This window comes from Podarcis pityusensis (genome assembly GCF_964106645.2).
Source record: "Podarcis pityusensis genome assembly, chromosome: 12".
Lineage (NCBI taxonomy): Eukaryota > Metazoa > Chordata > Lepidosauria > Squamata > Lacertidae > Podarcis > Podarcis pityusensis.
The window spans coordinates 38,706,353-38,720,305 of NC_138037.1; the positions used below are offsets into that span (position 1 = coordinate 38,706,353).

Genomic DNA, 13,953 nt, shown 5'->3' on the forward strand with positions numbered 1-13,953 from the left:
AGCTTAGAAAGTTAAACTTTCCCCCCAGATATCCATGAACTTGAGTTTGATGAGCCTTCCTCATGGCTGCAATTTGCGTAACAAAAACTCTGGTAATTAATTTCAAATCTTGTTTGAATGAATGAATGAAACTTTATTTGCGGCAGCCATAGGCCATAGCAACAAAAGAACATTGCAATGTACACAGAACAGAAATAAAAAGTTGATTATATAAAACACAGTTTAGGGTCCTGAATCAGCAGTCAAATGGTGGATCTTATTCTGATTGCCCCAGCTAAAAACCTTGCAACCTTTGCTGTCACCTGCTCATCTTGATCTGCCAAGAGAAAGGACACTGTGGCAGTGGTTGGGCAACCTGGAATGGACAATAAAAGAGGGGTGATAATCTCATTCCAAAGAGTGCAAGCAAGAAGGGCGTGCTGCCATCTCCAATTCGGTGCTGCCATCTCCACAGGGACATAAGCATTTTCCGTGTGGAATCTGTTGGAATCATCTCTCAAGTACAGCTGAGGGCAATACATTCAATCTTGCGAGAGTAAAAGCTGATCTATATTTTGGAATTGCTAGGTTATGCAGATAGGATGCCAGAGAATCAAAATGGGAAGGTGGATTTGTGGCATGCCTTTCTCTGATGTCATTACAGATAAGGAGTGAGATGTACATAGCAAACAAGCAAAGGGGAAATGGCTGCTGAGCTGTACCCACCATTGTGAGGCCTGAAGAGGTGATGATGATGATGCCTCTCCAGCTGCTGTTATTGGCTGTGGGCGCCCTGTGATGTCACATAAGCACATGGCAACTCAGTGGATATACAAAAGCAGCCCAAGGGGAAAGCCCAAGGCAAAGCTTGAAAAGGACAAAGTGGACAACAGTTGTGTTATTCAGTACTTGGTGGTCTCCTTCTGCATGGAAGCGAAGTGGCAAATGGAAGGAGGCCATCATCCGTCAATGAGATGCTGTGGAGCAACGAGAAGGTAAGTGTACCTGCTGAGCAGGACCACAGCTTGAAAGGGGCAGATATCCATGGTTGGAAGCTGGAGATGGACCTGGCAGAAGCTGTGATTAGCATGTGGAAGCCCGGGATGCCGCAGGGCTGAAGGAGGCTGAAGTTTGTGCAGGTAAGCTGGTTGAAATTCACCTTCAGAAGGCCATTGACAAAAGCTGTGTGGATATTTGTGAGTTGATGCTGGGGTAAGTATGAATGGAGAATGTGGACATAGGTCACCCACCAGACACAGTATGACTGGCAATTGCATGTTCAGATAGCGGTGTAGGCTGTCCTTCAGGCTCTGGGCGAATGAACCACTGGATATTCACGGGCAGAAGCCAGTGGAGGTTGGGAGGCTGGCCAGTGGAGGTGGCTGGATGATAACTGTTGAATGAGGGCCATTCCCCTCGCTGTATCTGTGTTTGCCTTTCATGGATGTCACAAGCCGACGAAACTTTCCCCAAAAGCAGCAATGAAGGGTACAGCAGAGCTTAAGCAAGCCATCTTTTACTTCTAAATCAAGGTATTTCTAAATACATCTAAGTAACATTCATGACATTCCCCTTTCCAGTACCAGGATGGGAGACTGTGCAGATGCATCCCTAAGCAGTTGCCGTGGGCTACAAACTTCCTGTGATGTCACAAATGGACAGGGTGGCTAAGGGGAAAGAGGCAGTTACTAGTGAGTGGAAGAATGGAGAAACCTCAGTAGCAGGTTCAGGGGAAGTTGGGGTAGGTAGGCAGGGCCAGCTGGATAGGCAGAAGTTGAATATTGGCTGACTCCCTTCTGTCTACTTGCGTTGCCAACATTTTACTCTCTCGGGGCTCCTGTACCTGTCTCGCCTAAATCACTTGGCAAGAGCCCCAGCCCTTTAGCGGTTCCTGCATTTTTGCAGAGCTCCAAAAACCGCGGGAAATAAAATGAAAAGCAACAATGAGAATACAGTTTAAGTTGTTAACAGATGCAATAGAAAGAGGAGGCTTCGCCCTGTCAGATCTGAAATTGTATTATGAAGCATCCTGCCTCTGTTGGCTAAAGGAATGGATGTTATTAGAAAATATGGAATTGTTGGATTTGGAAGGTTATGATAATAGATTTGGGTGGCACGCACACTTATGGCATAATAAGACAAAAGTCCATAAAGGATTTGGAAGTCATATATTTCGAAGATCTTTAATAGAAATTTGGGATAGGTATAAAAACCTATTGGAACGTAAAACACTGCATTGGTTATCCCCACTAGAAGCAATAAGTGTGAAAAAGGTCAATATGAGTGGAAAATTGATAACTTATGGGAAATTAATACAAAAGGAAGGAAGCAAATGGAAAATAAAACCATATGAAGAAATTAAAGAATATGTCAATGACTGGCTGCACTACCGCCAGGTCAATGAAATGTTTAAACAGGATTTTAAAGAAAGAGGATTTGATGAAAATAAATCAAAGTTTGAATTAGAGATGTTAAGTAATGATTGTAAAATTTTGTCTAAAATGTATAAATTGCTGCTTGAATGGCATTTGAAGGATGAGGAGGTAAAGTTGGTTATGATTCACTGGGCTAAGGATTTTGGGTATAATATACAGCTCAGTGACTGGGTAAAATTATGGAAAGAAGGTTTAAAATTTACTGCATGCAATGCCTTAAAAGAAAATATGATGAAAATGATGTACAGATGGTATATTACACTCGTCAAGTTAGCTAAAAAGTATAAAGTTAGCAATAAATGTTGGAAATGTAAAGAAAAAGAAGGAACATTTTATCACATGTGGTGGGAATGTAAAATGGGGAAAAGCTTCTGGGAGATGATATATAATGAGATGAAAAAAATGTTGAAATATACATTTATAAAGAAACCAGAAGCATTTTTACTGGGCATTGTAGGGAGTGATATAAACATAAAGGAATGTAAGCTCTTTTTATATGCAGCAATGGCAGCAAGAATATTATTGGCCCAAAAATGGAAGCAAGAAGAATTACTGACTAAAGAAGAATGGAGGACGAAACTAATGGACTATGCAGAACTGGATAAACTAACAGGAAGGATTCGAAATCGGCGGGGCCAGAAATTCACAGAAGACTGGAGTAAATTTACGGATTATTTGAAAAGTATTTGTGAAGATAAGACGTTTGTAGGCTTGCAAGAAGTTTTGTGAGGAGTATTATTGGAATTACTGCAAAAATGGATAAGGGGGAGGATGATTAGTTAAGACATTTAAAGGTAATATAAATTTAAGAAATGCATAAGAAGTGGTTAAAACAGTGGATCATCAGAGGTGCTGATGGAAGTCCAAAAAGATTGTATAAGTGATAAAGTTTTGTGGTACGTATGTTAAAATTAATAAAAATTATTATAAGAAAAGAAAAGCAACAACCCTGCTGGGTGTCCCTGAGCCCACTCTCAAATCTTGTTGGTTCTGATTGTAGGCACTGTTCACACTTAACATGGGCATTACTCTTTCCAGGCAAAGATTGTGCCCTTTAACACTCAGTGTCCAAGTGGGTTGTGTGTGTTTTTTGCCCCAAGCTGTCTCCATGAAAACCCACTATTTAAAGCAGAATCAGAGTAGACTGATGTTTGTTCCAATTGAGCTTTAAAGAGCAGGTTTTCACAGGGAAAGCTCTAGGGGGGGAAGGGTGCTCAGACACATAGCTTTAAATTGCAGATTGTGTCTGGAAAGAGTGGAGTTAAGTTGATTGTGGATAAGCCCTTCATCTGGGAAAACAGACGTTTCCCCATCACAGTAGACTTTACAATTCTATAATGTTCACTGTGAGCAAGATACAACATTGTTCAGAGTTTCCTAGTAAGAATAGTTGGGTAAGACTAGATGGCAGAGTGATTTGCTACAATCCTGAGCTCCCCTTCCCCTCGGCACAATTCTTTTAACTGTCCTTGTACTGTTAGAGTTCATTATCAGTTGCCCAAAATCCATACTGCTGCAGTGATTATACTCTTGGGCATTCTTGCAAGCCTCCACAGGTTACTTCTTTTAGGTTGTTGATAGCTGTGTTCCTTTATCTACAAGCAATTGTATTTCAGTGTAAGAGGTTGTTACAGGCTGCTGGGTCACATTTTTAAGTATTCCAGATTTTGTATTTATTCCCCAAACAACATTGCCCCTTTCACTGGCCTTGGCCTATTTGGTTAATCTGGGGGCTTTGGTCTGTTTGCTGGTTATAGGAGCGCACGACTCCCTTGTTGCAACAAGCTACTGGTCTGTTTCCAGGCATAATTCAAAGTGCTGTTTATAAAGCCCTATATGGCTTAGGACCAGGCTATATGGAAGACCATATTCCCTGCTTGGGCTCTAAGACCTGGGGGAAGTCCTTCTCTCAGTCCCGCCGTCCACACAGGCACACTTGGTGGGGATGCAAGAGGTGGCCTTATTGGTAGCTGCTCCCAGATTTTGAAACTCCCTCCCTACAGAAGTTAAGACTGGTTCCTTTCTTGTTGTCCTTCTGCTGGCAGGTGAAGACTGTATTATTCCAACAGGCTTTTGTGAACAGGCTGTTTTTAACAAAGCAGCTGGTGATGTGATGGTTTTATTGCAACCATCTGTATGTTTTAATAGATAACACACACACACACACACACACACACACGTATGTATATATGTTTAATTGTTTTTAATGTCCCTCCCCCCAATGCTTTTAACTATTTCTATTTTATCTATAAGATGCCTTCAGTCGTGTTGGGGGGGAAGGGGGGATGTAAATAAATGTAACAAAAACAACAACAACTTGCTTCCTGTGGGGGATTTGCCCTCCTAGGTGTGTGACATCATACTGGGTCATAAGGAAAGAGTTAACTAAGTGTAAAATGACTAACCAATAGGAACCCAAGGGGAGGAGTTGGAGTTAGAGTTAGAGTTAGAGTTAGAGTAGTTGAGAAGTCAGTCTGAAGTTAGAGAAGGGACGGAGAGGATAAGTCTGTGGGTTGGGCTAGTCTGATGTGAGAGAGTGAGAGAATCTGTTAAGAGGAGTCAGTCAAACAGTTGATATAATCAGTCAGAAGGTATTAGGAAGGTATAGGCCGGTAAAGAAACTAAAGTTAAGAAACTGACGAGAATATTATCTGAGAAACCATTAACTTGTTAATACTTATAAAATAAACTTGTTTGTTTGGTTCAATTTTGACAACTGTCTGGACTCAATGTGTACCCGAGAGTAACGGGTTGGTGGCAGCGGGGAAGTGGGCACAGTGGTGGCACAGGGATCAATAGACTGTTAAACATCCGAGGGACCCTGTGTGATCACCACACTCCCATTTACTTCAGGCTGCATACTTTAGTAAAGTGATCCTTTTCCTCAAAAATTGATGAGTCCTATTGAGGGTTGTGCTGCATTTTGGAGGCCTGCATTTGCCCATCCCTATTCTTATATACTTCTGCTACATAAAGTGAAACCAGCTCTTTTCTTCACAGGTTTTTGTTTGCTTTTCTTCCCTGTTTCTGAGTCTCTCTTTCTTTCACCTTGTCACCAAGGTGTTCCTGAACAGCGAGCTTAGATTTCTTTTGTTAACTTCAAATGCTAACCTTACTTTACTGAACAAAGTGAAGCTATCTATTCCAGCTTGTAGCTGCCTCTTCCTTTCCCCCCTAGTTCTCGCTTCCTGCGAGAGAGAGCGCTGACTCCTCTTAAAAGTGACATACACTTTGCAAACATCTCTCTTAATAGAGCACTATAACATCAATAATCTGTTCAAGGAGGGAAAAGTAGTTCCCACAGGAGGCAGATAATGATTTTTTTTTTCCAAATAGAAAAATATATGCTTTAATTAAGGCAGAAACAAAGTATTGCAAATACTAACAAGCTTTCCAGACAAGCTGTTCTTAGGCACTGAAAAAAACACATTCACGTTTAATGCACAAGAAAGGTTATTCTATTAAAAATCTCTTTTGTCTTTAATAACTATTGTACAAAATTGTTCTGCGGGGAAAAGACAGCACATGTATATTCCAATTGGCCTTGCAGTAACAGTAGTTATTTAGTCATGCCACATAACCCATGTTAACAGCATTTTTTTTTCCAGTTTCTAAATAAAAAGCTCATGTTCTATATAACCTTTGATTTTAAAAAAAATATTTCCCACTTATCCCTCCCTCCTTCCCACAAAAAGGTTTCAGCATGGATCATAAAACTTTGTTTAACGGCACACTTATTAATTCAACATCACAGCTTCTGTTAATGATATTGTGTCATGTAAAAACAAGTACAGCAGATCTGCAAGATGAAGCAGGATCTATTTAACCGAGCATCCTGTTTCCCATGGTGGCCAACTAGAAGCCTATGGAAAGACCACAAGTAGGACATGAGGGCAATATAACGCTCCCACTTGCGTTCTCCAACATGGTGCCTCTGATCCTGGAGGCGGTATACAGCCATGATGAATAGTAACCATTAATAGCCTTGCCTTCCATGAATTTGTCCAACCCCCTTTTAAAGTCATCTAAGTAGGTGGCCATGACCACAGCTTGTGGTAGAAAACGACATAATGGGCAGATGGTTGCGTTTGTTTCTCCAAAGGAGACATATATACATACGTACAATTCAGGGGCCAATAAATGAACCAGCAAGTGGACATAATAAAGGAATGAAAACCTGCAGTTTAATTTATCGCCTTAAACACTATTCTGCAAAGTTTGATATTCGAATGAAACAGCGAATAAAGGATTAGAAAAACAGAAAGACGTTCAGTCAGGAATTAGCAGAATCAACAAAATGTGAATGTTAATCTGAGCCTAGGAGCGTTGAGATGTGCAACAAGACTTGATCCATTATAGTCATCATTACAGTAGCCCTTTAAATGTGCTCACTACATTGCTGTTCTTAGCTTGTTACAACAAACCTATGAAATGCACTATATATGATGAGGTTCTGGTATCGGTGCTGATATTGCTTAAGCTGTTTATTTATCTGCTCCTGTTGATGTTTTTTGGTTTTATGCCTATTTTACTGCACCTTGACCAGGGATCTCTTTAACAATGAAGCATGGATTAAAATATTTTAAAATAATAAAAAGAAAGAACATGAGAAGAGCCCTGACATATCAGGTCAAAGGCCAATCTAATCTAGCATCCTATTCTCACAAAGGCCAACTAAATGATCATAGGAAGCCTGCAAGAACTATGTCAGTGGAGGCAGAATGTAGCCTTACCCTCCATGAATTTGTCTAACCCTCTTTGAAAGCTATCAAAGTTGGTGACCATCACTACTTCTTGTGGAAGTGAATTTCATAGTTTGAAGTATGCACTGTGTGAAAAGGTATTTTCAGACAAACACACGAAGCAGTATGATACAGAACCAGACTGTTGGTCTCTCTAAGCTTAAGGCTGACTGCTCTGTTAGGAAGTCTCTTATTGTTTGGAGTACAGGACTTGCTATCTGGGTTCTCTTTAAATGGATATTCCAGTGGCTGAATCTCATGCCTTCTGTGTGCAAAGCATATGGCTCTGCCAATAAGACACAGGCATCTCCCTCCTCTATTTAATTTGATTTAAGAAGCAGGACAGAAGGATAATGGCTAGGACACTTCCTATAACTAAGAAAAGATTGATCTCTAGCTCACTAGTTCACAAATCTATAACCCACAACAGTTAAAATAAGTTGCATACCATAATCTGGGGTGTGTGCATTGCCATCTGTTCCAAAAAACCCCCCAAACCCTCTTAAAAATGCCTCTATTTTGTTTTACAAAAATCAAACAATCAGTTAATAAGGGAATTTGGCACAAAATGTTGTAATGATGGAAATTTAGGTTAAAAATAACATTCAAAGGGGTAAAACAAGAATAAAGCACTTTCTTGCCAGATTCCTAAACTGCTTTTTGGGTTCAGGTACATTTTAAGAATTTGGATCAGACAGTTTAAAGAAAATTCTGAGGAAAAATGCAGGGTCACACACATGTAGTTTTATCCTGTAGCTGAAAAACACAATGTTAGAAATCTTCAAATTCATGGTATTTGTCACTTTAAAATGTGTGAATGCAAATTAGTAATCGTGGAATATGATTGTTTTACACGAATAAAAGATAGATGTAGAGATGCTGATTAGGCAAAACCATCCAATTGCTGAGCCAAGATTTATATAGATCAAGAGGGTTGTTTTATCATTTTGTAGTTGTAGGAAACAGGATAAGGATTTTTCCCAGCCAAGGACTTTACAATTCAACGTACACATATTAAAAAGGAACCCAATATTATTTCAACATAAGCAATTATGTTTAAATACTGTTGTAAATGGAAACATATTTATATTCTCACTAAAAAGTTAAGAATACACTTGTGGATAAGATATAACATTCTGCAAGTCATATGTAAGGTCAACAAAACACATGGCTAAGTAAAGACCATTCAAAGTTACAAAGTAGTACAAGACAAGGGGGGGGGGTGAAAAACAAATAGTGTCATTAGAAGAAGAAAAGTCAGAACTCTGGAGCAGAAGATATAACAAAGTCCTCATTAACAAAGCCTGGTTTGGCAAAAAAAATGGACTTCTGAAAAGGAAAGGGGTATGTGGAGAAAAGGTTGCCTTGTAAAAGATAAGGCAGATAATACCCTGTGCTCACATGGGAGGAAGAAAGATCACTGCCAAAACTGGAATAAGTTTTCCAGGTTAGGAAAAGGAAGTGCTGTGGTCACAAAGGGATAATAAAGAAATCAGATGCAGTGTGGGAAAATATTTTGGTACAGGAAGATACCTCCTTTTCTAATCCACACACAAATAACAGAGCACACACCCCAAATTTGCAAACCGTTAGCAGGTAAAAAAGTGGATCCACAAGTAAAAGAGATAACATCCCAACAGGGCATCGGAACAGTCAGAAAATATATTGTTTCCCTGGTTTCTTTCAAGACGCATTCCTGCAATTTGTTGCATTTTATCATATGCGACTTTGGTCCTGTCTCCTCTCCGTGCTCTTAATTCTATCACTGTGACATCCTACCTTATTTCTGTGATGGCAAGCTGTTTTAAACTGTTTTTAATAATGTGTTGTAATCTTGCTTGGGACCTTGGGATGAAGGACAGGAAATAAATTATAACCATCATCATCTTTGACACAAAAATCAGAAGCAGGCCGCAGAATCATGGGGTCCCCCAGCTCCTACAAGCACCAGTTCCTCCCATTCTTACCCTGCCTGCCTTAATCCTGTTTAAGAATTGCAATTTGCATCAATCTTAACCATGGTGTGGAGTCAAATGAGTTTAATCCCAATTCAGAAAGCTGTGCAAACAACACAACACAAAATACCGTACTTTACTGGTGATGTTAACATGGAAGCAAACAACAGCTCTTGATACAGTTACAGATAGGTAGCCGTGTTGGTCTGCCATAGTCAAAATAAAAAAATCCTTCCAGTAGCACCTTTAAGACCAACTAAGTTAGTTCTTGGTATGAGCTTTCGTGTGCAAGCACACTTCTTCAGATACACTGAAACAGAAGTTGCCAGATCCTTCTATATAGTGAGAAGGTGGGGAGGGGTATTACTCAGAAGGGTGGTGGGAATTGGAGATTGGCAGATAGCTGAGATGAGCCTGCTGACGACTCTTAACGACTGTAATAGGTCTTACAGGAAAAGGCAAGGGGTGAGAAGGTGAGAAATGGCTTAGTCATGTATAATGGGATAAGAATCCAATGTCTTTGTTCAAACCAGGTTTCTCCATGGTTTTAAGTTTGGTAATGAGTTGCAATTCAGCAGCTTCTCTTTCCAGTCTATTTCTGAAATTCCTTTGTAGTAAAACAGTTACTTTGAGATCTTGTATAGAATGTCCTGGGAGATTGAAGTGTTCTCCTACTGGTTTCTCTGTTTTGTGATTCTTGATGTCAGATTTATGTCCATTTATTCTTTGGCGTAAGGTTTGGCCTGTTTGTCCAATATAGAGAGCTGAAGGACACTGTTGGCATTTGATGCCATACACAATGTTAGATGATGAGCAATTGAATAGTCCCGAGATGGTATGTGTGATGTTGTTGGGGCCGGTAATGGTGTTGTCCGGGTGTATGTGGCAGCAAAGTTGGCATCTGGGTTTATTGCAGGCTCTGGTGCCAGTGTCCGTGTTAAGTCTGGTTGTAGTATTATTGTGGGTTAGGAGTTGTTTAAGATTGGGTGGCTGTCTGTAGGCAATGAAAGGTCTTCCTCCCAGAGCTTGAGAAAGAGAACTGTCATTGTCCAGGAGAGGTTGTAGATCTCTGATGATGCGTTGTACTGTTTTAACTTGGGAGCTGTATGTGATGACTAGAGGTGTTCTGTTATTTTCTTTTTTGGGTCTGTCTTGCAGCAAGTTCTCTCTGGGTATAAGTCTGGTAGCTACATACCAAACATACCAAACAGTCCATTGTATATAGCCAGGCACTACGTTACAGCCGCATCTGTTCCAATTCTACAGACAGAGACTCTCACCTAAGAGATCTACAGCAAACCTTTTCAGAACTAAAATACCCAGCAGATGAAGTTAGACAACAGATCAACAGAGCCAGACTTATACCCAGAGAGAACTTGCTGCAAGACAGACCCAAAAAAGAAAATAACTGAACACCTCTAGTCATCACATACAGCTCCCAAGTTAAAACAGTACAACGCATCATCAGAGATCTACAACCTCTCCTGGACAATGACAGTTCTCTTTCTCAAGCTCTGGGAGGAAGACCTTTCATTGCCTACAGACAGCCACCCAATCTTAAACAACTCCTAACCCACAATAATACTACAACCAGACTTAACACGGACACTGGCACCAGAGCCTGCAATAAACCCAGATGCCAACTTTGCTGCCACATACACCCGGACAACACCATTACCGGCCCCAACAACATCACACATACCATCTCGGGACTATTCAATTGCTCATCATCTAACATTGTGTATGGCATCAAATGCCAACAGTGTCCTTCAGCTCTCTATATTGGACAAACAGGCCAAACCTTACGCCAAAGAATAAATGGACATAAATCTGACATCAAGAATCACAAAACAGAGAAACCAGTAGGAGAACACTTCAATCTCCCAGGACATTCTATACAAGATCTCAAAGTAACTGTTTTACTACAAAGGAATTTCAGAAATAGACTGGAAAGAGAAGCTGCTGAATTGCAACTCATTACCAAACTTAAAACCATGGAGAAACCTGGTTTGAACAAAGACATTGGATTCTTATCCCATTATACATGACTAAGCCATTTCTCACCTTCTCACCCCTTGCCTTTTCCTGTAAGACCTATTACAGTCGTTAAGAGTCGTCAGCAGGCTCATCTCAGCTATCTGCCAATCTCCAATTCCCACCACCCTTCTGAGTAATACCCCTCCCCACCTTCTCACTATATAGAAGGATCTGGCAACTTCTGTTTCAGTGTATCTGAAGAAGTGTGCTTGCACACGAAAGCTCATACCAAGAACTAACTTAGTTGGTCTTAAAGGTGCTACTGGAAGGATTTTTTTATTTTAACAGCTCTTGAAAAATGGATTTAAACCAACTACAAAAAAAACAACAACCCACAACCCAGACTGAAAAAGAAAACTGATAGTAACTGAAATATATTCTTAATAATCTGGCTGTTATTGCACCCTTTAGCTTTGCTAGTCTCTACTTTCTTCTTTGTTTAAAGTTCACAGATTAGTTCGTGGCTCTTCTTAAGACTTCAGTTAGCCATGCCATCCCCCAAAACAAAAGAGACAAAGCTATGGTTCTTCTGGTTACATTTATTTTGGTTGAATTTTAAAGAACTAATTTTTTTTAAGGCAATTTCTGCTAGAAATCCTGCACTGGCAATATATGGCCCAGGGCTGATCTTTGTTATCCTGTTCTCAAAGAAACAGAGGAGGGGTCATAGAGATCAGAGATACAGCAACACGTTTACTACATATACATAGCATGTTTATTTTGTACACACTTAAATGCATACCAGCCTTTTCTGACCACAGTAATGTGAACAAGCCATTGATATAGATTTATTGAGTTGCTTATGTATAGAATTTTTGCATGGCACCCCAATTTCTGAGCGGCGTGAGATTCCAGGGGTTCCAGGCACTAAGCAGGCTTTGCGTTTCCTTTTGGGAATGAGGCACAGCGGAGACAGTGGTGTCTTTATTATAAATGGTTTATTTACAACCTGAGCCTGCTATGCATATACAAGCTGAGCCAGCCTACGACTTAGAAGTTCACAGCAGTGAAACCCTCATCTCCCATTGCCACAGCCTTGGATTCAAGAAGAAATCAGCCATGGCTTTCTCTCTTCCCTTTCTGCCTGTAGCTATTTTCTCTAGATCGCAAGGCAGCAAACTCTGCTCTAAAACACAGGCTTTGTCTTTCCAACTCTCTAAGAGCTAGAGGAGGGGCCCCACCCATTTGTCATCTGGCACAGAGCCCCCTTTCCTTTGTTCTCTTAATGACCCATCCAGGGAAATGCCCTTGCAAAGTGAGATACATAGCAATAAATGACAGCTCAGAAATGCCGTAAATTGCAAATGTAGCTGTAATTGCAGTTTAAAGCAAGGTCCCCCAAAATAACATGTTGGGAAGAATGAAAAGTCTGTAAAGGGTATTCTGTGACAATTTACGAATTAAGGGGCTGCTGTGTGTCTATCACACAAACCTGCTTAAAAGCAGAATCATGAGAGGCAGTTACTATAAACTAGAACAGAAGATAGAAAGTAACCTGAAAATCCTGCCAGATGGGCCTAATTAACAATTTCAGAATAACTTAATAAATCTTAGCTGTGTGGAAGAAATTATACTGCAGAAATGTGTGTGAGTGTCCTCCCTCTAGTTTGAAAGAGAGATCATGTGGAATTGAATCCTCTAAGGGAAACATGGCAAAAAACAGTTTTAGATATGTGTTTTAAAATAGTTGGCAGGCTCTATGGTGTTTTTCTTTTTATATAACACTATATACAATTTTATACTACATTAACATCTTGCAAGAGATACTAATGTAGAAATCTAATAATCTATGTGCTTGTTTTGAATTAATGTAGCACATTGGGCTTTTGTTCAAAAATGAATGGAAAGGAATTGGGTTTTTGGGGGGTTGTTGTTTTTGCTGCTGTAGCATTAGAAGTAGTAATTTTGCTCTCAAGTTACAAGTTATTAAGCAATCTCGAGAAACCAAGTCCAAAAAGGGGGGCTGTAGAAGTACTGACTATACCTTGTGATTAAAATAATAATAGTAGCTGGCATCATCACAATTATTCACAAGCCTTCCAAATTTGAACTCTTGTACTACTCTAAATTAGTATTGTGAAAGTGACCTACACTGCCTCTGATATAGTCCCAAATGCTTTGAACTTTGTATCCTCTCTCTGGGAATTTCAAAATTCCCTGGGAATTTCCATTTTCTATCAGCAAGTAGTAAATGGAATGAAAGTGCAATCTGGAGGTTAGAGAACATCAGCTCTGCAGGGAGGAAACAAATCCAGAAGGCAGTGGACCAATTTTAACTCCTTTTGGTTAAAAGCAGGGATATAAAAAGTGGAGTCTGTTGAGCATCAACTTTTATGACTGGCAAGTTGTGACCTGTTCGTAAGTGATCTAGAATTAGGGTTTAACTTGCACAAAAGTGGAGAACAGACATGATTCCAACAAAAGAGGTGGGGCACCATAAACTGCTTGGAATATGCGGAACCAGTAGGTATGACGAATAGAATAGAATAGAATAAGAAACAGAGATTAAAAAAAAACCTTAATGAGGATTGGATGTTATATATAGAATATGTGAAAAAATATTATCAAAAGACAATCAATGTAGCAGGATCAGCATAATTCAGCAGCGTAAGTTATGAGATAAAGAGAAGGAGAGAGGAAAATTTAGAAGAACAATAAGATGCGGATAGGTTGGGAATAGAGAGGAAACCAGGGAAGGAGTGGAAGGGAAGTATATGAAAATAAGTTTTCTTTTTTTCCTTTCCTTACTCTTTTTTATTTTCATTTTTTAAAAATGCAACAGTTGTACTATTGTTGATATACCAA

At 39.8% G+C, this 13,953-nt stretch overlaps 1 protein-coding gene across 4 annotated transcripts in view; it reads right to left on the reverse strand.

Moving 5' to 3' along the window:
* The window catches only part of RFTN1 (raftlin, lipid raft linker 1), a 114,520-nt gene that overhangs the window by 25,671 nt on the left and 74,896 nt on the right, over window positions 1–13,953 (reverse strand). The window lies entirely within an intron of this gene.